Source organism: Bos grunniens, chromosome 1, assembly GCF_055505025.1.
Source record: "Bos grunniens cultivar Pamir isolate PY7600 chromosome 1, Bosgru_T2T1.0, whole genome shotgun sequence".
Taxonomy (NCBI): Eukaryota; Metazoa; Chordata; class Mammalia; order Artiodactyla; family Bovidae; genus Bos; species Bos grunniens.
Genome location: NC_141165.1, coordinates 82,706,360 through 82,732,607, shown reverse-complemented (window position 1 = coordinate 82,732,607; position 26,248 = coordinate 82,706,360). Strand labels below are relative to the sequence as shown.

General features: G+C 43.1%; 1 protein-coding gene across 4 annotated transcripts in view; it reads left to right on the top strand.

Annotated features, from left to right (window-relative positions):
- MB21D2 (Mab-21 domain containing 2) overlaps window positions 1-26,248 on the top strand; it is a 121,495-nt gene that overhangs the window by 90,814 nt on the left and 4,433 nt on the right. Inside the window, exon 2 of one of the 4 annotated variants that reach the window (XM_086319782.1) lies at window positions 9,221-9,291. The exons of the other annotated variants lie outside the window; for them this stretch is intronic. The gene's annotated coding sequence lies outside the window, so the exon portion shown is untranslated. The remainder of the gene's footprint in view (window positions 1-9,220; window positions 9,292-26,248) is intronic. 4 annotated transcript variants of the gene reach the window in all.

Here is a 26,248-nt window from a genome sequence, read left to right as displayed (position 1 = left end):
ACTAAATGAGCTCTGTTATTAAAAGGCCAGGAGTGGTTGGATGCAGGCATTAGCAGTATCTTGAAGACAGCAGCATCAAGGAGAGTTTTCACATCAGTGACGGGGACATTGTTATTTGAAGGGGGCATCATGGCACACTCCTCAGTGTGTGTGTGTTTTAAGTAGATTTCTGGGAATGGAGAACAGGTGGCAAGGCTGCAGCACAGGTACCCCAGGGGTGTTACCTGCAGGCGTGCGCGGTTGAGGCCAGCTGAGCTGCCCCACAGAGGAAGAGGATGGGCCTTTGCAGGCAGGAGGGCAGGATGCTGGGGAAGCTTTCAGAGCCCGGTTGAGCAGCCACCAAGGCCTGCGTGCTTTCATCTGCAGTCACTTGCCATCTGTCTGAGGCGAGAATCAATATCAGGGGAAGGTGACAAATCAGTCATTGCCCTGAGACTGGCTGTAAATCCGGCACCCATTCTTTTCTTTCTAACCACTTGAAAGAAACTTCCCCGCACATCCTTTCCCTGAAACTTGGAGCTTCACCACTGGGCTTGGAGTTGTGTTACTGCTTAGTTGCTAAGTCTCTCTGCAACCCCATGGACTGTAGCCCACCAGGCCCCTCTGTCTATGGGATTCTCCAGGCAAGAATACTGGAGGGGGATCTTCTCGACCTAGGGATCAAACCTGAGTCTCCTGCACTGGCAGGTGGACTGTTTACCACTGAGCCACCAGAAAAGCCCTGGACTCGGAGAGGTCCTTGAAAAGATCTGAAACAAACTTCTGTGTTTTAGGCATTGTTGTCTTGGGGGGAATTAAAGATAGATGTGTTCTGTTCCATTCTGCTTCAATCACATCAGTTCTCATCATGTCTTCGCTTTCTTTTTTCCCATCTGCTCCTTAGTATTCATGAGTTTTCGAGAAACAGCCCATCCCAAAGGCTCTGTTTGCCTCTGTGTATGTCCTCAGGGCCTGCGCTGTATACCCAGTGGCACCCATTAGCCTTCCATCCATTGTGTCTATTTGCTACAAACTTACTCTTAAAACCTCTCCTCCTCCTTTCCCTCAGCTCAGACACAATCACTCCTTTTAGTCAGGAAGAACATTAAAGAACAGCCTGTCCGACTGCTCTCTTGGGGGCTGTGAGTTGGCCTCTCTTAGGGAGCACCAGGGCTGGGCCCGGGTGTCCTGCTTGGACTCCCTCAGAATGGGCCCCAGGGCTTCAGATCCCAGCTTCTCCCCAGGGTGCTGACGTGAGCACCCGTGTTCCAGGCTCCTGCCCTACTGCCAGCCCCCAGCCTGCCTGGAACACCTGGAAATGGGGAGCGAGAGTCAAATGAGCGAGCAAAGTTGGCATAAAGTGAAGTCTTTCTGGAGCTTTGCATTGATTCGAGCAGGGAATTTGAGGGACCCCCCCGCCCCCACCCCGCAACAGCGTTCTGTGTAGACTAGATCTTTTGTAAGCAACTGATTTACTTGCCTGCTGAAGGCCAGCCTCAGGCAGAATTGAGAAATAGCCAGCTTGATAGGATGCAATGATTTTCAATGCTTTTTGTTTCTCCCTTTTAAAACTGTAGGACTCTTACTTCCCATAGAAGCATCAGAGGAAGCCCAGTATGTAAAGCACGTAAAAGTGGTTCAAGTGGGGCTGGGAAGCCCAGGGACTGCCCGTCCCTCGCACAGGCGGTGTCTCCTTACGCGCGTCCCCACCCTCCACTCACTATGAGCAGCTGGAGGTGCGCTGTTTGGAAGCCACTGTTGCCATGAAAAGCCCATACGTGGGGCTCAGGCAACTTTGTGTTAGTCACTACAGCACACCATTAAGCCCTGAACCTGACTTTCTGTTTGCGATTTGAGGGCAGAATGTCAGACTGAAAGATTTTGTGTAGAAGTACATGTGTCTGGTTTATAGCAGACCCTCCTAACATTGATCCCCACTTCTCTTTTTATCTCCTTGTCTCTTCCCACTTTCTATGCCTTTGCCCTGAGGTGTCCTCTCCCTATTGAGAAATCTGGGGATCTCTGGCACCAGGCGTCTTCAGACATGCTCGGCTCTCCAGGAAAAGCGTGAATCACTCGTGTTCTAGTGTCAGTGCGGGTCAGCTCTGTGGTCCTCAAGAGTATCTTCATGCCCAGGTTCCAGCAGAAGAGTGCCACCCCACCTCTCTGATTAGCAGGTCGTCCGCAGCTGGCCTGAACCATTGACACCCAAGGGACTTGTACTGAAGGACTTGGTAAAACATTCCTATCCTCCGACCAGCCGACTGAACTTCTGTCCCTGGTTGAGTAATACTCTAGGCATTTACGTAACCATACAGTGTACACAGTCCGTGAAATCCTCATGTTCTCTGAAGTTGCATTCTGAAAACAGCAGGGTTTATAGGGAAAACAAGGTTAGGAGCAGATCACCCCAAACCTATTTTACCTTGTAACCAAGAAGTTAATGAAAGCTCTAGCAATACTAAAAAAGAAAAAAAAACAAAAAACAAAAAAAAAACTCTAGTATACAAGTTTAACCTTTGAAAAAAAGTTGAAGGTAGCTTTATGAAAAGGGTTTTAGAAAAAAGGATAAACGTTGAATTTTGTAGACAAAGATAAAATGTACTAACATCATAGAAAACAATAAAAAGAAAAGTATTTCCATGACAGATCACATGTCAATTTGAGTCCAGAAGAATTTGAGCGCCATTAGCTCCGTGGATTGATGCCGTCTGCTGTGTTTGAGCATGTTTTGTTTGGCTGTTCCTTGGTTCTGCAAAATATTAAATGTTCTTGGAAAATTGCATATGAACTAACACTACCTTTATTGTGCTGACACAATTTCACTATTTGCCAGTTGTGTATGAGCTGTTTTATCTCACAGTGAGACATTCTGTATCAGGCTGGACTATTTCTAGATGTCAGTAGGCTAAACACAGGACTCAGGTGGACATGAGTGAGTCCTCAAAAAACTTATGGCCTTGTGTGAAATTTGGGAATGATGACTGTGGTATGAGGCACCACATAAATCTCATAAAACAGAGTAATCAAAAGATTGTACAAAGAAAGAAAGGAAATCATATGTGTGACTGTGAAGGTTAGGAGGCAAAAACTTTTAGATGGAGTTGGTGAAATTTCTGTAGGCAAGGATGTTGTCGTTGTTCAGTTGCTAAGTCGTGTTCGACTCCTTGCGACCCCATGGACTGCAGCACGCCAGGTTTACCTGTCCTTCACTATCTCTTGGAGTTTGCTCAAACTCATGTCCATTGAGTTGGTGATGCCATCCAACTGTCTCATCCTCTGTTGCTCCTTTCTCCTCCTGCCCAGTATTAGGGTCTTTTCCAGTGAGTTGGCTCTTTGCATCAGGTGGCCAAAGTATTGGAGCTTCAGCATCAGTCCTTCCAATGAATATTCAGGGTTGATTTCCATTAAGATTGACTGGTTTGATCGCCTTGCTATCCAAGGTACTCTCAAGAGTCTTCTCCAGCACACAGTTCGAAAGCATCAACTCTTTGGTGCTCAGCCTTCTTTATGGTCCAACTCTCACATGCCTATATGACTACTGGAAAAACCATAGCTTTGACTGTATGGATCCAAAGCAAGGATGCCCTGAAGAGAGAATGAATAAAGGTTTGGGAGTTGGAAAACAAGGACATATTTAGCGGACCAGTAGAGTTTGAGTGGTCCACTTTAGGGCTGGAACCACTGAGCATAAGAGAGAAGTAGGATGGAGGTTGGCCTCAGAATGTGGGGGGCCTTGGCTGCAGGGATGGTTGTCACCCTCTAGGGTTTTGAGCATATGAGTGGTCAGAGCTACCCTGGAAGGAGCTCCTTTTGGTTGCATATGCTGAGAGATGATGGAGAGGAGTGGAGTCCAATTAAGAGGTATTACCATTGTCCTTGTGAGAGACATGAGAGCCTGAGCTCATGGGATGTATGGGGAGAGCATGATACAGCATACATTTTAGAGCCAGAATCTTAAGCATTTGTCAACTGAATGGATGGCATAGGGCTCTGGTGGTCTAATGACAGATGTACTGTTTGCAGTAATGATGGCCAGTGCGGAGCTTGGTTTTGGAATGTTTGAGAGCTCATGCTGAGAGCTAGCAGGGCTGTGGCACCCTTAGGTTCTGGGACTGATCTATACTGAATTGTGGGCGATGCTTATATGTGGCCCTCAGGTTACTGCTGGCTGGATCCGTGCAGACGGAATAAAAGAGCTTGCCCTCAGCTCTGGGAGGGGAGATGCTGTTTCTAGATTGAGACCTACCTACCTGCTCCCAGCCTCAGTCCCTGCTCAAGTTCTCATCTAGGACCATAGCATTTTTACATTCAAAAAGACCTTAGAAATCATCTTATCTCTATACCTTTTGTTGGATGGTAAACTATGACCCAAAAGGTCAAGTGTGTGTCCAGCGTAAGTCAGAGGCAGAACCCAGACTAAAACCTAGGACTCTCACTTTCCAATCTTTTAAAGAAATCTTTAATGGCTGTGTATTAGAGTTCTCCAAGAAACAGAACCAGCAGGATATAAAACCAGATTTATTATTAGGAATTGGCTCCTGTAATTATGGAGGCTGAGAATTCTGTCTGCTGACTGCAAGCTGGAGACCAGGAAAGCTGGAGCTGTAACTCAGTCTGAGTCTGAAGGCCTGGAACTAGGGGAGAGCCAATAGAGTAAATTTCAGCCTGAGGATGGGAGAAGGCAAGACAACATATCCTGGCTCAAGAAGTGAGGCAGGTAAAAGGGCTGGCTTCTTCCTTCCTTCACCTTTTTGTTCTATTCAGGTCCTGAACAGATTGGATGCTGCCCATCCACATTGGGGAGGGCCATCTGCTTTACTGAGACTATCAGTTCAAATGCTGATCTCTTCCGGAAATACCTTCAGATCAGATCAGATCAGTCGCTCAGTCGTGTCCGACTCTTTGCAACCCCATGAATCTCAGCACGCTAGGCCTCCCTGTCCATCACCAACTCCCGGAGTTCACTCAGACTCACGTCCATCGAGTCCGTGATGCCATCCAGCCATCTCATCCTCTGTCGTCCCCTTCTCCTCTTGCCCCCAATCCCTCCCAGCATCAGAGTCTTTTCCAATGAGTCAACTCTTCACATGAGGTGGCCAAAGTACTGGAGTTTCAGCTTTAGCATCATTCCTTCCAAAGAAATCCCAGGGCTGATCTCCTTTAGAATGACTGGCTGGATCTCCTTGCAGTCCAAGGGACTCTCAAGAGTCTTCTCCAACACCACAGTTCAAAAGCATCAATTCTTCGGCGCTCAGCCTTCTTCACAGTCCAACTCTCACGTCCATACATGACCACAGGAAAAACCATAGCCCTGACTAGACGAACCTTTGTTGGCAAAGTACTGTCTCTGCTTTTGAATATGCTATCTAGGTTGGTCATAACTTTCCTTCCAAGGAGTAAGCGTCTTTTAATTTCATGGCTGCAGTCACCATCTGCAGTGATTTTGGAGCCCCCAAAAATAAAGTCTGACACTGTTTCCCCATCTATTTCCCATGAAGTGATGGGACCGGATGCCATGATCTTCATTTTCTGAATGTTGAGCTTTAAGCCAACTTTTTCACTCTCCACTTTCACTTTCATTAAGAGGCTTTGTAGTTCCTCTTCACTTTCTGCCATAAGGGTGGTGTCATCTGCATATCTGAGGTTATTGATATTTCTCCTGGCAATCTTGATTCCAGCTTGTGTTTCTTCCAGTCCAGCGTTTCTCATGATGTACTCTGCATGTAAGTTAAATAAACAGGGTGACAATATATAGCCTTGACGTACTCCTTTTCCTATTTGGAACCAGTCTGTTGTTCCATATCCAGTTCTAACTGTTGCTTCCTGACCTGCATACAAATTTCTGAAGAGGCAGATCAGGTGGTCTGGTATTCCCATCTCTTGAAGAATTTTCCACAGTTTATTGTGATCCACACAGTCAAAAGTTTCGGCATAGTCAATAAAGCAGAAATAGATGTTTTTCTGGAACACTCTTGCTTTTTCCATGATCCAGTGGATGTTGGCAATTTGATCTCTGGTTCTTCTGCCTTTTCTAAAACCAGCTTGAACATCAGGAAGTTCACGGTTCACATATTGCTGAAGCCTGGCTTGGAGAATTTTGAGCATTACTTTACTAGCGTGTGAGATGACTGCAATTGTGCGGTAGTTTGAGCATTCTTTGGCATTGCCTTTCTTTGGGATTGGAATGAAAACTGACCTTTTCCAGTCCTGTGGCCACTGCTGAGTTTTCCAAATTTGCTGGCATATTGAGTGCAGCACTTTCACAGCATCATCTTTCAGGATTTGGAATAGCTCAACTGGAATTCCATCACCTCCACTAGCTTTGTTCATAGTGATGCTTTCTAAGGCCCACTTGACTTCACATTCCAGGATGTCTGGCTCTAGGTGAGTGATCACACCATTGTGATTATCTGGGTCGTGAAGATCTTTTTTGTACAGTTCTTCTGTGTATTCTTGCCATCTCTTCTTAATATCTTCTGCTTCTGTTAGGTCCATACCATTTCTGCCCTTTATCAAGCCCGTGTTTGCATGAAATGTTCCTTTGGTATCTCTGATTTTCTTGAAGAGATCCCTAGTCTTTCCCATTCTGTTGTTTTCCTCTATTTCTTTGCATTGATCGCTGAAGAAGGCTTTCTTATCTCTTCTTGCTATTCTTTGAACTCTGCATTCAGATGTTTATATCTTTCCTTTTCTCCTTTGCTTTTCACTTCTCTTCTTTTCACAGCTATTTGTAAGGCCTCCCCAGACAGCCATTTTGCTTTTTTACTTTTCTTTTCCATGGGGATGGTCTTGATCCCTGTCTCCTGTACAATGTCACGAACCGCATTCCATAGCTCATCAGGCATTCTATCTATCAGATCTAGGTCCTTAAATCTATTTCTCACTTCCACTGTATAATCATAAGGGATTTGATTTAGGTCATACCTGAATGGTCTAGTGGTTTTCCCTTGCAGACCCCCTAATCTGGGCATTCCCTGATGCAGTCAGGTTGGAGTGCCTGCGTGCTAAGTCATGTCCCACTCTTTTGCAACCACAGGGACTGTAGCCTACCAGGTTCCTCTGCCCATGGGATTTTCCAGGCAAGAATACTGGAGTGAGTTGCCATTTCTTCCTCCAGGGGATCTTCCCAGGGATTGAACCCATGCTTCTTATGTCTCCTGTGTTGGCAGGTGGGTTCTTTACCATTAGAGCCACTAACCAGAGAGACATGGTTCCTCTTTCCAGGTAAGCAAACTGGACGTGACCAGTACTGAACCTTCCTCCCCACACAGTGAGTTAAGGGAAGATCAGGACTAGTGCCTCGGTTTCTTAAACTGATTCCATGTTCTTTCTCGCACTTGGATTGTAAATTTTGTGGTTCTGCTAAACCAGGTCTGAAAGTGTGATCTGGGACCAGCAGCATCAGCATCACCTGGGAATGGTTAGAAATGCACCTTCTGGGGTCCGCACCAGCACCACTGACTCAGAAACCATGGTGGCCGAGGCCCAACAGTCTGTTTTAGTGAATTTCTCCAGATAATTTTTCTGCGTGGTCATTAGAGCACCACTGTGGTTATAAGACAGAATCTGTTCAGGATCAAGGATTTCACTACATTTTGTTCATATACCAAATTCACAGAGAACACAAAGACCGTATTAAACGAAACGGACCATAAAAATCAGTGGGTGTGTGCTTGGTTGCTCAGTTGTGTCTGACTCTTTACAACTCTTTGGACTGTAGCACACTAGGCTCCCTCTATCCATGGGATTTTTCAGCCAAGAATACTAGACTGGGTTGCCATTTTCTCCTCCAGGGTATCTTCCCGACCCAGAGATCAAACCCACATTTCCTGTGTCTCCCGCATTGCAGGTGGGTTCTTTACCCACGGAGCCATCAGTACACCTGTCTTTCTCTGTTTCTCTCATTTCCCTCCATCTGTCACTCCTGTCAACCAGGTACATTGCACTAACTTTTCATTAAAAATGCTTTTCTGTCCCTTAAAAGTTGGCAGAGTTGTTACGAGCTTTGATTCATTCAACCCACATTACATGACAAACATGGGGAAACAAAAATAAAAAGAAGAGAGAGAGAGAGATGGTTGAATAAATAGGCAAATACTGGAACATTTCCTAAAAAAAAAAAAAAAAAACAAAAAATCACATGCCCAAATGGCAAGTTAAAAGTCAGTAATGTTAATTGACCCAGAGAAGTGTGAACAGAATTTAAAAAGAAAATTACAATTTCTCAGCATCTGCAAAGTTCCAGAACCTATATTGGGAGCTTTATGTAACTATTGCAGGCAAGTCTTATAATAACCTTGTGAAAGAGGCGATATTATCTTCATTTTTTTTTTAAAATGAGGAAACAAAAATCTCGAGAAGTTCCACACTTATCCAGACGTCACAAAACTAGGGTTCACATTCAAGTTTTTCTATATCCTAAACTAGTCATCTCTCCATCACATCATCCACCCTATCTCTTAAGATATCTCTCTCTTCCGTATACCCTGTTGATCTTAAAGCTATGGAAATTTATCAGTGGTTGTATGACATTCCACCATTTCAAAAGAGTTGCCGCAAGCAGCATGTGGACACTGGGGAGTCATCAGTAAGGAACACTGTTTCTGAAACCCAGATCCATCTGGGACTCACTCTGGAAGCATATCAGTACAACCAGGAATTAATTTTTAAAATGTATATCCAACCTTCAGGCCTTTCTCCTACCTATCCTTCGGCTTGTAGCCTGGCCAACAACCTTAAAGAAAAATTAGGAAGACGTGCCCTCTAGTGGAAACATGGAGAATGTCCTCTGGTTTTGCTGGATGGTTTCTCCCCAAACCACCTCTTCCCCCTTGTAAAATGGAATTATGGAGCTATTCATCTGAAAGGTGAACGTCTCGTGACAAGACTTGGATCAGTGCACACGTGTCCTTTTTGTAACGACCTTAAAATGAGATTTCTGCATCTCACAGTCACATCACACTTGTGTTTTAATGACCTCTTTAAGGACCTTTCTCAAGCTGGCATCATCTTTTAAAAGAATGCTTGTCATTTAGTCTTTTCCCCACTTCATTGAAACCTGATTTCACTGAATTTTTGGAAGGGACACAGTAGGACTATGGGTGTCTATATTAAATCTCATCGCACCTGAATTCACCTCCTGGTCAGTAAGTTGATAGCTTTGGAAACTGTACACTTCTGTCTAAATGGCGTGATTTTGATTTCATGGACTGAGCTGTCATTGTGCCCATCGCCACAGGTGTGTTGCTCGGCTGCCAGTCAGCCCCACAGTGGATGCTCACGGACCCACATACGGACTCCCGAGTGAGGGTGAGTGCGTACAGAGCACTTTCAGGATTTCCATTGATTATACAATTGGGTTCCTCAAGTTTAAGATTATATAGAAGACAGAAATCAGCCACTGTCTGATGGGTAGAGAGTGATAGAAGGCATTGAAAATAATTGGCAGGAATCTAGCAAAAGTATCCTTTTCATTCAGAGCAAATTGAATAACTTGGAGGGTGGAGATGTAAATAAGTCCCCCAGTTGTGAGGCATGAGAGATGTCCTGACCTCAATTACTGTCCTGTTTCTAAAAGTCCCACCAAAGTTAAATCTTTCCTGATTTGAAGGATGGCTAGTCTTAAGCTCTTCAAGGTTTGAGTGAATCACAGGTCCAGTGAACCCCTTCCTCTAACCTGCCAGCTCTGCCTTTCTTGAGTCCATGTAATTAAACTTTCTGCTTTGAAATTGAGGGAGGGAGCAGACAGTCTCCATTTTTTAAAAGCATTTTTTTAAATTGCTGGTTTAAAACACACACATCTCCTTAGAGAGTATGTTTCAGTCCTTCTGGGGTGGGGCATGGAGACCAGGATTTTCCCATGCAGGGCTAGTGGCTCCGGAATGGTGTGGAGAGGGCCCTGGGCTGAGGGTCAGGACCGAAGGCTCAGCTGGCACCTCTGTCGGCTGCTGTGCTGCGTCACCCTTGCCCAGGGCTTCAGCAACATGCTGTGTCCCATGACAGTCGCGCTGCAGAACCTTGGATAAGTTCTGAGCTCAGTAATCTGTGCTTCATTCTTACTCTTTGTGCGTGGCACACATACAATTTCAACTTCATCCCCTGGAGTCCACGAGTTACCAAGTTGGCGTCTGGTTCAAAGGACATCCTTCAACAGTGTAAAGTTTTTTTTTTAAAGAAAACACAAACCAAGCCCTTTTATATGTCTCTTAGCCACCATTATAGTTTACAATCTCTGAAGCTAGAATATTGAATTTCCCTTTTCATCCTCATACCACTGACTCTTGGTGCTTTTTGATGGTTGGAGGAAAAGTAGGAGAAAGAAGTCATCTTTCAAAGTATCACTTTGACTTGTCAGCATGAAGAGACTCTCTTTTTGACTGTTTTTAACTTTTTTTTTTATTTTGCCGCCCTGGACTTTAAAACACCACAACAATTTGACCGTCTTTTAAATGAACTACTCATGCTTTTAAACTGCAAATTTCCACCTCTGCACGGGGCTTTTTGGCTAGATGTTTTTCAAGTGTAACTTCTCTTGATGTGAACATTTTCAAGCTCAAACAATAAAGTATGTTTTTATCTAGACACTGGAAGTATTATCAGGGAGAAAATTGTGGCTCAGATTCTGCTCTTTATTAGGCTGTCAGGACTTTTTTCCACATCTGTTTTCCTTGGAAACATGTATTTAATTCCCTGTGTGTGTGCATTAAATCACTTCAGCTGTGTCCGACTCTAAGTAATCCTGTGGACTGTAGCCCATCAGGCTCCTCTGTCCATGGAATTCTCCAGGCAAGAATACTGAAGTGGATTGGCATTTCCTACTCCACGGGGTCTTCCCAACCCAGGAATCAAACCTGCATCTCTTAAAAATCCTGCATTCGCAGGAGGGTTCTCTACCAATTCCCTAGTCCTTCCTTAAATTGTAGGTATGGATGTGCAAGTGTTAGTCACTCAGTCGTGTCTGACTTTTTGTGACCGCATGGACTGGGGATTGTAGCCTACCAGGCTCCTCTGTCCATGGAATTCTCCAGGCAAGAATACTGGAGTGTGTAGCCATGCCCTTCTCCAGGGGATCTTCCTAACACAGGGATTGAATGCAGGTCTTCGGCATTGCAGGCAGATTCTTTAGGGTCTGAGCCACGGGGAAGCCCCAGGTATGGGTGTAGTTGTACTAATCTGAACTTTGGTATGGAGTGTTCCAGCTTTGTACAGTGGAGAAAATTTAAGACTTGTTAATTGAGATGTTATTTTTTTGAAGTGGCAGATTTTTAGAATGTTAAGTACTTTGTTGTTTGGAAACTTTATTGAGGGTATTAGTTCAATGAAATAACTTTTTTTTCCAAGTTAAATGAAGATAAAGACAATATAGACAAGTAATAATAGGCATTATAATAACAACATAGAAAAAAATTAAGTAGTAATTTTAGGTATCTCATTACTTGAAACATAAAGACAAGTTATTTTCTATAATGAATGTGTTTTTGTTTATACCTGGAAAGATGGACATTTTGTCAGTAACCCAGTCAGTCTAGGCATAGCTTGGGCTTCTAGATTTACCATCTGTAGATTGCCTCCGGCAAAGCAAGCATTACGTTTTCAGCCCTTTCTTTCCTTTTCTGCTCACTCAGTTCAGTTCAGTTCAGTCACTCAGTCGTGTCTGACTCTTTGCGACCCCATGAATCGCAACACGCCAGGCCTCCCTGTCCAACACCAACTCCCGGAGTTCACTCAAACTCACGTCCATCGAGTCAGTGATGCCATCCAGCCATCTCATCCTCTTCATCCCCTTCTCCTCCTGCCCCCAATCCCTCCCAGTATCAGAGTCTTTTCCAGTGAGTCAACTCTTCGCATGAGGTGGCCAAAGTATTGGAGTTTCAGCTTTAGCATCATTCCTTCCAATGAACACCCAGGACTGATCTTCTTTAGGTTGGACTGGTTGGAGCTCCTTGCAGTCCAAGGAACTCTCAAGAGTCTTCTCCAGCACCACAGTTCAAAAGCGTCAATTCTTCAGCGCTCAGCTTTCTTCACAGTCCAACTCTCACATCCATACATGACCTCTGCTCACTCTGCAACAAGCAAATTGATAACTTGGTAAAGAACCCGAATAACATACCCTTCTATCTTTCAAATAATTATATGTGGTCAGACTAATTTTTAATCTTGTTTTGGCCAAAGAACTCTGTGGATATTTTGCATACTTATTTTGACTGGTCATTTAGCCACCATGCACCTGCTTCCATACCTGTACAATGAGAACTTAAGTCTTCTTCACAGAACTACTGCTGAGAACAAATGAGAAAAGAATTGTGACCGTTCTCTAGGAACTGCAAAGCACTGTAAATGTAAGACAGCATTTATTTGGATTCGGTGGCTCAGTGGTAAAGAATCATTGCTTGCCAATGCAGGAGACACAGGTTTGATCCCTGGGTGTTAAAGATTTCTTGGAGAAGGCAGTGGCAGTCACTCTGGTATTCTTGCCTGGAAGATCCCATGAACAGAGGAGCCTGGCGGGCTACAGTCCATGGGGTCGCAAAGAGTCAGACACGACTGAGCGACTGAGCACACAAATGGACTGAAGCCAGGTTTAGAAAAATCAGTTCCATATTGGGCTCCTGAAATTTTTGAGTGTGCTTGTTTGTTTGTAGTCAGAATGAAACAGTTTTACATGAAGAGCAGCGCCTTAAACTTCATAATGTCAAAAACTCCCCTCTGCCTTCTGTCTCCCTTATTCCTAGCCCCTGAAGCTTTATACATGGTTTCTTTCTTTATTTCATCTCAGCTGCAACCAGTGAGAGCTGAAACTGTACTTTGCAACAAGGTCTTCAGTGTACTCTTAAGAATCAGTTGACAGCCATATTGCCTGCCCAGACAAAGCATCTTTCAGTCTGGGCTCCTCCTAGGTGGAGACTGTCAGCTCCTGAATAACCAGATTTCCTTTGGGAGGCCGAAAGACAGAAGTTTTGAGTGGCTGAGGGCAAATAGGTCTTAGGGTGGTGCATTATTATAGTCTTATCAAGTCTTGTTGTTTAGTCACTAAGTCGTGTCCGACTCTGTGTCCCCATGGAATGTGGCCTGCCAAACTCCTTCTCTGTCCATGGGATTTCCCAGGCCAGAATACTGGAGTGGGTTGCTGTTTCCTTCTTCAGGGGATCTTCCTGACTCAGGGATTGAATCTGAGTCTCCTGCATTGGCAGGCAGATTCTTTTTCACTGAGCCACCAGGGAAACTCATATCAAGTCTTAGTCCCTTGCTTAAACCTCTGTCTCCCCAGAGCTTTCATGGAGGAGTTTATGACTCTGTGTGTGTGTGTGTGTGTGTTAGTAGCTCAGCCGTGTCTGACTCTTTGCAGCCCCATGGACTGTAGCCCGCCAGGCTCCTCTGTCCATGGGATTCTCCAGGCAAGAATTCTGGAGTAGATTGCCATTCCCTTCTCCAGGGAATCTTCCTGACCCAGGAACTGAACCGGGGTCTCCCAATTTGGAGGCAGATTCTTTACTATCTGGGCCACCAGGGACTTTGGTTCCAGAAACTCTTAGCAAATGAACAGAGTATTGGTGCCATCTCCTGGCAGTTGTTGGAAATTGCTTTGTAAGAGACCATTTATTTACCTGGTCTGTTCTTGGGCATCAAAGGAAAGATGCACTGTTACAATCTTTTTTAAAAAATCAGGTGTTAAATTATGGTCTTAAGTCACACTTTATTTCTTTTAGCTTTTCTTTTAGTCTTCAACTAAGATCATTAGCTGAAAATTGGTGCTTTGGAGAGTGTCCTAGGGTTAAATTATTCTCAGAGAACAAGAGGAGATGCCTTTAGGTTGCCATATAGCTTATGGTCAGCTTATTTACAGGCTCCTAGTTTCTCACTTTCTTCTCTTTAAAGTATGTAATAGGAGTCCCTTGGTTGCAGATATAGTAGCTCTGGAGTCTCTCTTCCTGTCAGGAAAAGTGTCAGATTGACATTTCTATTCAAGTATATGTGCTAAATTGCTTCAGTCATGTCTGACTCTCTGCAACTCTATGTACTGTTGCCCACCAGGCTCCTCTGTCCATGGTTTTCCCAGGCAAGAATACTGGACTGGGTTGCCATCTCCTTCTCCAGGGGATCTTCTCAACCCAGGGATCAAACCCACGTCTCTTATGTCTCCTGCATTGTCAGGTGGGTTCTCCTTCACAACTGTCGCCACCTGGGAAGCCCCTCCAAGTATATCAATCTGAAAATTTTCACCCTGAAGGATTCCAGTAAACTCTCAATGTAGTGGCTTACTTGCGAGATGATAGTAAGAAGCATGAGGGAGCAAGGAGAGCCGTTGAGACAAAGGGATAAAAGCCAGTTAAGGGGCTGTTGGTGAGCAGATTCATCCCGTGGGACCCTCTGGGAAGCTGTGTAGCACTCATCTTAGAATTGTCCCACCACAGTCTGGGGAAGTTGGGGCATTTGTCTGCTGATTGCTGCCTGCCGCTGGTGTCTGCGGGAACTCCCCTGTGCCTCCCAGTGGTGCCGAGCAGAGATGACCCTCTGGCCGAGGAGTAGAATCACTGACCTTGAGGAGGGCAGCTGCCATCTTGTAGGAAATCGCCTACCACGGCTGCAGGGTAGGGATGGCATCAACAAGCTGTCCTACACACACACACACACACTCGGATATGCACACATACTAGGAAAAAGGGTAAAATCGGTGAAGTCAATAATAATAATAAGTAGTAGTTATTTTAAATCTTCTTTAGATGTGAAAATGGTTACAGTTCTAAGAAGATTTTGTCAGACAAATATCTCGAAGTGTTTATGAATGAAATGAATATATCTCGGCTTTACTTTAAAGAATTACAGCCAAAAAATATAGGGATAAATGAAACAAAGAATGGCAAAAGTAATTGTTGAAACTGAGTAGTGGGTCCATGGTGATTCATTATACTATTATCTCTATAATTCGCTATGTTTAAAAATTTCCAAAGTAAATAAAATTTAAGCAGGAGTTATGCTAGCCAGTGACAGATTTTAAATCCTTTTGCTGGATCTTGTTTATATAAATTGCAGTCATTTTTGAGCTAACATAGCAATTCTAAGTGTATAGTGTAGACCATAGCTAGTAGAAGGTGAAGGTGTTAGTTGCTTGGTCGTTTCCAACTCTTTGTGACCCCATGGATTGTAGCCCACTAGGCTCCTCCATGGGATTTCCCAAGCAAGAATACCAGAGTGGGTTGCCATTCCCTTCTCTAGGGGATCTTCCCAACCCAGGGATTGAACCCGGGTCTTCTGCATTGCAGACAGATTCTTTACTGTCTAAGCCACTAGTAGAGCCTCTTTTTAATCAACAGTGATGCATTGGCTGCTGGGTCACAAGGGGAATATCTCTTGCTGCACTCAAGGATAACACTTGGGTTGTTTTGATTTTTTTTTTTTTTTTCCCAATGAAAAGGCACAGAATTCTTCATGCTTATTTCCCCATGGTTCAGCATATCTGAGCTGAATTCTGCACGGAGGAAGAACGTAATGGTGGTAGATACTATTATCCACAAAGGGGGGAAAAAAAAAACTATCTTGTTTCAGAACTCAGTAAGAACTTCTGGCTTAGTGGTTAGTATGTCCTTTGGTAATAATGCTCTTGACCACTCTCTGTCTCTTTAATCTGGTAGCAAAAACTTGGGGGATATGACTTTAAAATTCAGGCTTTGCTATTTGATTAAAGTAAGCAAATTAAGCTATGCACTTGAATATATAGGAACATTTTCAGAGATTGTCTTGAGGGGTGAAAGAATCTCAAGGATGCCTTGGGAATTAAAACACTTGTGGCATGCTCGTTTAGAATTGTCAAAGCGTTAGGTCTGCAGCACACATGTGCATGCTCACATTGCTGTGTGTCACAGCACTAAATGTTCACTTAAAAAAGTCATTTGTAATCATGTCTTTCCTATAATCCTTGACCCATTTTGCTCATAATACTTCATTCCCCAGGGGTGGCTAAAATAAGCTTTTAATCTGCTTTAAAAATCATTTCCTCAAAAATAGAATTTATTTTTGGAGAGAGAAAGAAGCTTCCACTAACTGTTTCTTGTAATGTTTTAAAGGTCCATAGATATTAAATATTACTCTCTCAAGAGAGCCCATTTAATTGGAAAGCATCATGGGATAGTGAAAAGAGTATGATAACAACCTGAATTTTCATCCCTGCTCAGTTTTTATGGCAATGGACAGTTCATTCAAGTGTTAGTTATCTTGATTTCCTCATCTGTAAAATGGGGACAAGATGACCTACTTGAAAGTGCCAAGAAGACAGAAGAAAATGACACGGGTGAGACGTTCAGTCTGTGCCTTAATGCGTAGCAGAGCCAACCAGTGTCTGTGCCCCTCTCAGAGAGCCCTCTACATGAGATGTGCATCTCTGAGAATGTGCTTTGTAAAGTCAGTCCTTCTTTTGCTGTGATGTGTTATTGCTAGTATGGAGATCTCTTTTTAAAATTGGCACGTTGGTTGGAGGGTAGGACAGCAGCTGGGCTGCAGATTAGAAATGACAGAGTAAAACAGGTGAGAGAGAAGAGCCTCCTGTGTTAGAACACAGGATTCGCCTGGATTTCTTCTCGTGCCTATTATGGAGCCCACATTGGATGGTCATATGTGGCTACACGAGTCTGTGTTACAGTTGTCTGCCTTCAGCAGTAGACTTTGGTGATGGGCAGCCACCTCGGCAGACATCTGTACTCAGGCTGTATCACGTGTTAGTATTTTTAGTCTTCACCCCTGCTGAAGATGCTGATTGGTTATTTCTTGGAACAGGAAGTTCACTCTCGCTGTAGGCAGCCTTGTTAGGAAATTCTACCAGATAGATGAGTTTTCCATTTATAGATTAGACTGATTTTTTTCCCCATATATACTCCACTTAGTGGAATTATAAAGGTAAAGTTAATTTCTCCTTTACCAGGACAACTCATCACATATTTAAAGGTATATCTCATGGTCTTCTTGAATTTTCCGTTCTCCAGGATAAGCAATTTGCCCTTCTCCTCCTCCACTGTGTCTTGGCTAGGACCTTTATTCGCTTCTTTCAAAGTTATTATCTCAGCTTGTAATTATATGTTCATTAGAGTGTGTGATTATTTGATTAGTGTGGGAGTTGTTTGTGCTGCTTATCAGATATTTCTGTCTCTCTGCTTTCCTTGAATGAGGTAGAACTGCAGTTTCTTCCCTCGGGTTGGGTGGGACTAGTTTTGGCCAGCGATGTGTGAATGCAAGTGATAGATGTCATTCCCAGGCCAAAGCATGTAGCTGCCGAAAAGAGATCTCCCAGGGCTTCCTTTTCCTCCAGTAGAGAGTCTGTGAGGTTCTAGATGAGGGTTACTCTATCCGTCTGGATCCTGGATGAAGGAAAGAAGAGCCCCAGCCAGCAACCCCTGCTGGTCACGTGGCATGAATGAAAAATAAGACTTTGCGGTTTGACATCTGAGTTTTAGGTTCATCATAATCTCGTCTCTCCTGATCGAAGCAATTGTATCTGGCTTTCTCACTCCATGATAAGGATCATGCAATGGGGACTGTGGGTTTCTCTTGAGTTTTCAGTATCTGACAGAGTACTAGCCCAGAGGAGGCACCAATACCTATGGGTCACATGCATGATCTTCACATTCAAATCTGAGTTTTGAATGAATGGATCACATTCAAATCTGAGTTTTGAATCCTACTTCCATCCTTGCAATTTACTGGACTTGGCTTCCTTCATTATTCCTCCTCTAAAATAAGAGACTCTACCCCTGCCTATCAAACCCAGCTTTCCAGGTTCAGGGTCACAAAGTAGTTTGCATATACATCCCCAAATGAGCAAGGAATACAGGACAGACTCAGCTGCCACAGGCAGAGACAAAAGAGGATTTGTTGTTGTCGTTGCTCAGTCCCTGAGTTGTGTCCAACCCTTTGTGACCCCATGGACTGCAGCATGCCAGGCTTCCCTGTCTTTCACCATCTCCCAGAGCTTGCTGAAACTCATGTCCATTGAGTCTGATGCCATCCAACCATCTCTGTTGTCCCCTTCTCCTCCTGCCTTCAGTCTATGAGGAAGGATACGTTTAACTTAATCCTGAACATCTCCTCATGCCAAGAGTTGACTCATTGGAAAAGACTGATGCTGGGAGGGATTGGGGGCAGGAGGAGAAGGGGACGACAGAGGATGAGATGGCTGGATGGCATCACTGACTCGATGGATGTGAGTCTGAGTGAACTCCGGGAGTTAGTGATGGACAGGGAGGCCTGGTGTGCTGCAATTCATGGGGTCGCAAAGAGTCGGACACGACTGAGCAACTGAACTGAACTGAACATCTCCATTAGAAGTTTCTTGCTTCTTCTGAAGATCAGGAGAGAGGCAGTCTGGTCATTGCTGATATATTTCTGTATCCTTGTGTAGCTTTATGATACCATATTGGCATCACTCTTGCTTTTCACTTGCTACTGTTTTTACCTTTCAAGAATGAGCCTCCTTAAATGATCACTCCTTTTGTAAATTAAAACCTAGCTTTCCTGCCCTGTTGTAGCTGTGGGAGGCTGCTAGGTGGCGCTAATGAGATGCTGTCCTTTGAGTCTTGCCAGTAAGTCTTGCTTGGTAGAAACTATGAGGTTTTTTAACTATCCCAAGAAGTTAAAAGGAGGAAAAGGGCAAGACTTATTAGATGGGAAAAATATATTGATAATGTGGGCACATCTCCAGAAGCCTCTGTTTATTGATTGCCACTTAAGAACCAGACCATACACTAAGTAATTTGGTGTGTATTTTCTTTTTTTATCCTCCTGGCCACCAAACAAGCTCTTGGTTGCTGTTCTCCCATTTCGCAGAAGGGAACTGAGGCCCAGAGTGTTTGATTAGGTTGGTCCTCGATGACTAGTACTTGAACCAGGTCTAACCCATGTTCATTCTATTCAGAGTAGCTTAGTAAACTTTGCCAAAATCCATCAACTTTTAGAACTTGAATTTTAATTTTTAAGAAAGACTAGAGAGGCTTTTACTTTTTTCCCCAACCTAATCTTTGATTTGATAGAGATGTGCTGATAATATTTCCTAGTACATTATATGGCAAATACCATGATTCTTAAGTTGTGGTTGATGAAATAGTCAAGTTGACTGAACCAAACAGTACACCCAATACAGAGTTGCCCACCCATCCCAAAGTCTGTATTAGCCCCTGCAGTAATAAAACCCTGACAGCAGGAGCTCATAGACGAGTGAGTGGGAGAGCACCTTTCATTTACTGACCCTCTTTGCCAATTACTGTGCCAAATGCATTATGTTGTTGTCTTGTTAAGGAGGGACAGTAAGTCATGAATGCAGCCACTATGATTATAGGTATAGAAAGTGCTAAGGTAAGAATTCAAATCAAGGTCCTATAGGGGTGTGTAGATTGTTCATTTTACAGGACATTTGTTCTGACGAAACAACAAAAGGCTGGAATCCCGCTCACCCTCACATGCCAGTCTGTGTGCCGTGCTGCCCCATGGCAGCCTCCAGAGGAGGCATCCCTGGACCAGCTTCAGTCTAGGTACAGGGAGGAAAGGATGCTCCACTCACGTCCCTTCATCTAACATGCTTTGTAGGCCTTCACGTGCTCAGAGCCTTGAGATAGATTATCAGCTCTGTGGGATAGGAGTTGTTTGGCTAATCCAGTTTTATAGGTAGTGGAGAAAGGGAAGAATTTATGGGGAGAATAAACTACATACTACGTGCTTGCATGTGTGCTAAGTTGCTTTGGTCATGCCTGACTCTTTACGACCCTAGGGACCGTAGCCCACCAGGCTCCTCTGTCCATGGGATTCTCCAGGCAAGAATAATGGAATAGGTTGCCATGACCTCCTCCAGGGGATCTTCCGGATCCAGGGATCGAACCTATGTCTCTTACGTCTCCCACATTGACAGGTGGGCTCTTTACCACTAGCGCCACCTGGGGAGCCCACTATGTGCTTAGATATTTCATATCAACCCTAGAAGTGCAGTTTTCTTTGTTTCATTTTGAATAGGTGAGGAATTGGAAACTCAGAGAATTTAAATAATTTATCAGTCTTACTTAAGTAGTAAATGACAAACCCAGGATTCAAACTCAAGCCTATCTTGCTCTAATTCCAATGTTTTCACAGACATTAGCTTAAGATGGGAAAAGATCAAGGAAGACTTCTTTGAGGAGGCATCTTTCAAATCAGTCCTATTACTATATATATTTAGTCAATAGGTTATTACCATCCATGATTTAATCAGTTCTCTAAAAGGTTTAAAGAAAATCACATGCAGTTGGGGACTTTGCTGGCAGTCAGTGGTTAAGACTCTGTACTTCCAATATAGCGGGTGTGAGTTCAATTCCTGGTCAGGGAACCAAGATCCCACATTTTTAGCCACACAACATGGCTAAAAACAGATAAAAATAAAAATTGTATGCAGTTGTCTCAGAGTTATGCTAAATAAAACAGACTCTCTGACTTATATTAATAAAACATGTAGTTGTTACTATTAGTGGTCACTCAGCAGATTATTGACAACTGGGAAGCCCCGTTGGTGTCTCACTTCTGTATTTCCTGTGTTTCATAGGGTATTTATTTGGGAAAAATGAGTACCTTCTTGTAAGACAAATCAGGTGCATTCTTCCTTCTGATAAATGCGGATTATCAGGCATGATCTGTTGCCTGTCAAGGTCACACTAAAGCTTTGAGCAGCAGAAGTGCAAAGCTGGCATTTTGCCTTGAGACCTGCGCTGCTTCCCTTCCCAGCCAGTTTGCATTCATGTCGAGTCGAGTATTGTCATAGGGAGAATGGTGTGCGTGTGCCACTCTGACCTTCACAACCACTGTGGGAATAAGACAGTCCTGTTATCCTGTCCCTTGGGCTCTGTGACCTTGAATGAATGATTTCTCCTCTCTGAACTAAAGTGTTTCACATATAAAGTGAGGGACACCATATAGATCATTTCTATCTGTGAATAAAGAAAATGCAAAAACTTTCCTCAAATTGAAGTCGTTAAAAATCCCAAAGATTGGTGACTTTTTAAGAGGGTGGCCATGCCCATTTCTCAGAATGCAGCTCAGACAATCAAGCCTGACAAAAATATTTCAAGCATAAATTATTATGTTCTTACAAGAAGGTTTTATATTGTTTATTAACAGCTAAGGAGACTGCTCCCCTAGAGAATGTATCATAGTCATAAAAGGACTTTGTCAAATTTATCCCATTCTGTACCTTTCCTACTATTAAGGATCAGTGCCATAAAGACACTGTTATTGATATTTCACATAAGTTGAGGTGAAAAGGTAATAGTTTTTTTATGAAACAATGAATATTATTGAGATATTCAGGTCTTTTTTATCTACATAGAAATCTTTTTTATATACATAATCAAAGATATATAGAGAGGTAAAAGGTATTCTGTAGCTTTAATTGCAAGACATAAAAGTTTTACCTCTTTGAAGGATCTTTATCCCCTCACCATAGTCAGGAATTCTTTTTTTTTTAAAGGAATCTGTACAAGTACTGGGCTTCCCTGGTGGCTCAGACAGTAAAGCATCTGTCTGCAATGCAGGAGACCCGGGTTTGATCCCTGGGTCGGGAAGATCCCCTGGAGAAGGAAATGGCAGCCCACTCCAGTACTCTTGCCTAGAAAATCTCACGGACAGAGGAGCCTGATAAGCTACAGTCCATGGGGTCGCAAAGAGTCGGACACGACTGAGTGATGTCACTTTCATTTTCACATACAAGTACTAATTTCATGCATCTGCTTACTGGTTGGGTTCTCATATATGCACACCAGTGAAGCTGTGAAGGTGGAAGAAGACAAATGACACTTAGTTCTTGTGTTCTGGTGTCAGCCATCCAGTATTATATGTTTGTGATAGACGTTAATAATTTGAATTCAACAGAATGTGGAAACGTTTTATTCGCTGGAATATAAGGGAGTCTAAGGCAGAGTTCCATTTTTCACTTGATGTTGTAAAGCAAAGAACTTGATGTTCTTTTTGTTTCACTTGATGTTGTAAAGCAAAGAACTTAGGAGGATAACAGGAACTCAGTCCTTAAACTTTGAGACCCAGTACGGTAATATTAAGGTCCTCTTAAGTAGAAACTGTGAAAGAAGTTGAAATCAATTATGGAAAGGGAGGCTGGGAGGCAGTTTTACTTTGTTTTTAAGAGCAAACATATGCCAATGCTTCCCTGAAAGGAAGAGACCCACCCAGGGGAATAAGCTCTTTCTCCATCCCTCTTTTTCTCTGCTGCTAACGAGCTCAGTGGTATGTGTTCAATCTGTCTTTTGTTCTCACTCACGGTTTTGGATAATTTACTAATAGCTACACAGTCAGAGACACTTGATATCACAAAAATATCCTGTAATTATACAAAAATCCTTGGATCAGTTCAGAGATGGCATTTGTTGAAACCAATGCCTACAGCCAAAGTGTACAGTAGAATTTTTTTTTTTCCCTCTCAGCCCCTGGCTGTGTTTTCGTTGCCTGGCAACCCATCTGGGACGATAGCTGATGTCAGCTGATTTTCACTTATACTTAGCCCAGGAAAGTTTTCAAGGAGGGCATTTGAGTTTGTATAGTGCTGGGGAAGGCTCCAATTTGTGCTACCAAATAATTTGTACAAGTGCGGACTAATGGGCTCAGGCAGGCTAAATGTAAATGTGGAGGTCTCTGGGGATCAGCTTCCAGAACAGTGTGGCCTTTGGGACTTTGTTTCTAACTCCTAAGAGCTTAGCAAATGAGCTTCAGCTATATTCTCGCTACTGCTCAAGTTCTCACTTCCCTTTTTAAAGAAATAAGAAGTGTTCAACATTATTCTAACTCCTGAATATTCAAATTTAGGCAAATACATTATATGGCTATTCTGAAAGAAGGGTCAACATTTTAGGTACATAAACAACAATTGGGAGGAAAAAGGAATATTCTAGTGTACACACTAACAAGCTGGCTTAAAACTCAACATTCAAAAAACGAAGATCATGGCATCTGGTCCCATCACTTCATGGCAAATAGATGGGGAAACAATGGAAACAGGGACAGACTTTATTGTCTTGGGCTCCAGAATCACCGGTGACTTGGTGGATGGTGACTGTAGCCATGAAATTAAAAGATGCTTGCTCCTTGGAAGAACAGAAATGACAAACCTGGACAGCGTATTGAAAAGCAGAGACAATACTTTGCCTACAAAGGTCTGTATTGTCAAAGCTATGGTTTCTCCAATAGTCATATATGGATGTGAGGGCTGAATAATAAAAAAGGCTGAGCGCCAAAAAACTGATGCTTTTGAACTGTGGTGCTGGAGAAGACTCTTGAGAGTACCTTGGACAGCAAGGAGATCAAACCAGTCAATCCTAAAGGAAATCAACCCTGAATATTCATTGGAAGGACTGGTGCTGAAGCTGAAGCTCCAGTACTTTGGCCACCTGATGTGAAGAGCCAACTCATTGGTAAAGAGCCTGATGCTGGGAAAGATTGAAGGCAGATGATAGTGAATGAGAGGATTGGATGGCATCATAAACTCAATGGACATGAGTTTGAGCAAAGTCCAGGAGATGGTGAAGGGCAGGGAAGCCTGGTGTGCGGCAGTCCATGGGGTCGCCAAGAGTTGGAGACAACTGAGTGACTGAACACCACCACCACTAATAAGTGAAAATGTGTTAAAACTTCTTTAATCCAGCAGAGGGCAGAAGGGAATTTTAGCTTGTTTTCCTCACCTGTAACTATTGGAACAAAATTGTGGCAGTGCAAGTAAAGTTCAGTGACGGGTTTGTAAACAAATTATCCCCAGCCCATTACTGCACATGTTATTCTGGTTGTGTAGACAGATCCTCATCAGTGCGCTCAGAGCCAGCTGGATCCTGCCTAGGACAAAAGGATGTACAGAATTTTGTGCAGTGTCCATATAACAGTGCTACTAATCAATTCAGATCTTCTTACTAATTGCTGTAACCATGCGGGACCCCATGGGGCCTTCCCCCATATCCTCACCTTTATCTCCTTTCTAAAGTACCTAGATAATAGTACTTGATGTACATTTGCAAATGTATAAAACCTCTCCCCCTCCAACAAATGGAAAGTGTTAACCACTTATTCACCAGGAACACACAAGCCCCAAGGCCTTTTGGAACTGATAAAGTCAACCCTTGTAACACCACCCTGTTCCCTTATCATCAGCCAATCAGAGAATTGTACACAAGCTGATCACATAACCTGCGACACCCCCCTCCAACCCCCCAACCCCTGTCCTTCACCTGCCTTATAAACATGCTTTGCTGAAAACTTTCAGGGAGCTTCTGGCTTCTTACGGCATAGGCCACCTTGTTTCTCTGCAGGGCCCTGAAGTAAACCTCTCTCTCCTCCAGACTCCGACATTGCAGTTTCTTTGGCTTCATTGTGCTTCAGGCTCATGAGCTTGCATTAACATTACAACCCAGCATGTCAAGGTTTTCCACATGTATATTTGTGGCACTCCAAATGCTAGAGTGAAACAATATATGAAATAATGAGTAAATTATTTCAATATCAAATGTTTCTTTTTAATTTTTTTTAAATTGGAGGATAATTGCTTTACAGTGTTGAAATGTTTCTTTTTGAAAGTATCTGTACCTCCATGTGAGTCTGTAAAATAGTAAAAATGATTTTCAGCACCCTGCCTGGAATTCTGAAAGTTCAGTCCTATCTTTTTAGAGCTACTGCTAAAACTTGGGGTGGTAGTAGTTATTACTTTGTCAAGGTGAGATTAATACTGAAATATGATAAGTGAGGTAACCATCTTTGTCTTGGTGTTTATGATAACTTTCAACTCTGGTGGCTGTCTGACTTTTAAAAACCACTTTTAAAAGGAAAAGAAATTGTTCAGTGCTGATTTGTAGTGAACGCTGCTCGGGTTAGTATGTAGTGTTTTAGATTGGGTTCCTCATGAAGTAGCCCCTGAGATGGAGTTTGAATATTTATAAAGAAGCACCCTGGGGACCTGCACCTGTGGAAGGGAGGGGAAAGAAGCAGGATCAGGTGGAGGGTGAAGTCAGGTGTCCTTGCTGGTACAGTGACAGCCTCAATTGATCCCACTGGGAACTCTGGATTCCAGTAACTTGTCAGAGTATCCTGTACTGGGGCACTTCCATACTGACTGTTTACAGTATGTGTACCTGTCACCCTAACCCCAACCACAGGAGGTGATCTTGGTTGAGGTGGCTCTTTGCAGTAAGACTGCACTGACTTTAGGGACTGCACTGACAGCCCCAGTACCTGAGACAAGAAATACTTTATTGAAGAGGGATCCTGTTGCCATATCACAGCACAGAGTGTGTGCACAGTCTAAAAAAGTCAGGTACACTGAAGTCTCTCTGATGAATTGTTGCCTCTTTAATGTTGGATAATTTATTGACTGCTTTAAAAAGAAAGTGATCCTTACTACTTGTTGTTTGGAAAATAGGATTTTAAAGATGAAAAGAGCACAGTTTTATAAACAAATGTCAAATTCTGAAATACAGTGATAACAGACACATATACATAGTTTATTTGCGTTGGGATTGCCTTATGAATAAAAAACTGCCAATTAAAAGTAACTGCAATGACTAATGGAATGATAGTGGGAAGTCATTCTTTTTGATCTTTCAGGAAAAGATATTAAATAAGTCATGGAGTGATGCTGATAGTTTGTCAGATAATGAAGCACAGCTAAATACATAATAAAAAGACAGGAGTCAGGGAAAGTAAACTTCTGTTAATATGTTATTCGTGGAACAGTCATTTCTGTCTTGCCTTTGGATAAGTACTTCATATCTAAGCCTACTAATTTCCTCAGTTTTCTCCTTTGTCATTCAGTCACAGCTTCAGTTGTGTGCCCACTGAGTGCAGACCTCTATTCCTGCTTAATACATATTTGAGACATGGTTCTTACTCTCAAAGAACTCGTAATATCATCCCCTAAAATCACATTTGTTGTTTCACTGCCTATCTCATTAGAAAAATATACAATTTGGGAAGATATTAAATTCATGGTGCAGGAGATAAGTTTTTAAATTAATTTTTTCTTAAAAGTCCCAGTGTTTTCATTGGCAATAAACATTTCAGTTGTTTTTGTGAAGACAGCCTCAGTTTGTTCAGTTTTTGAGAAAATGTCTATCGTATCAGTTCAGTTCAGTTGCCCAGTCACATCCGACTCTTTGCGACCCCATGAATCGCAGCACACCAGGCCTCCCTGTCCATCACCAGCTCCCGGAGTTCATTCAGACTCATGTCCATCAAGTCAGTGATGCCATCCAGCCATCTCATCCTCTGTCGTCCCCTT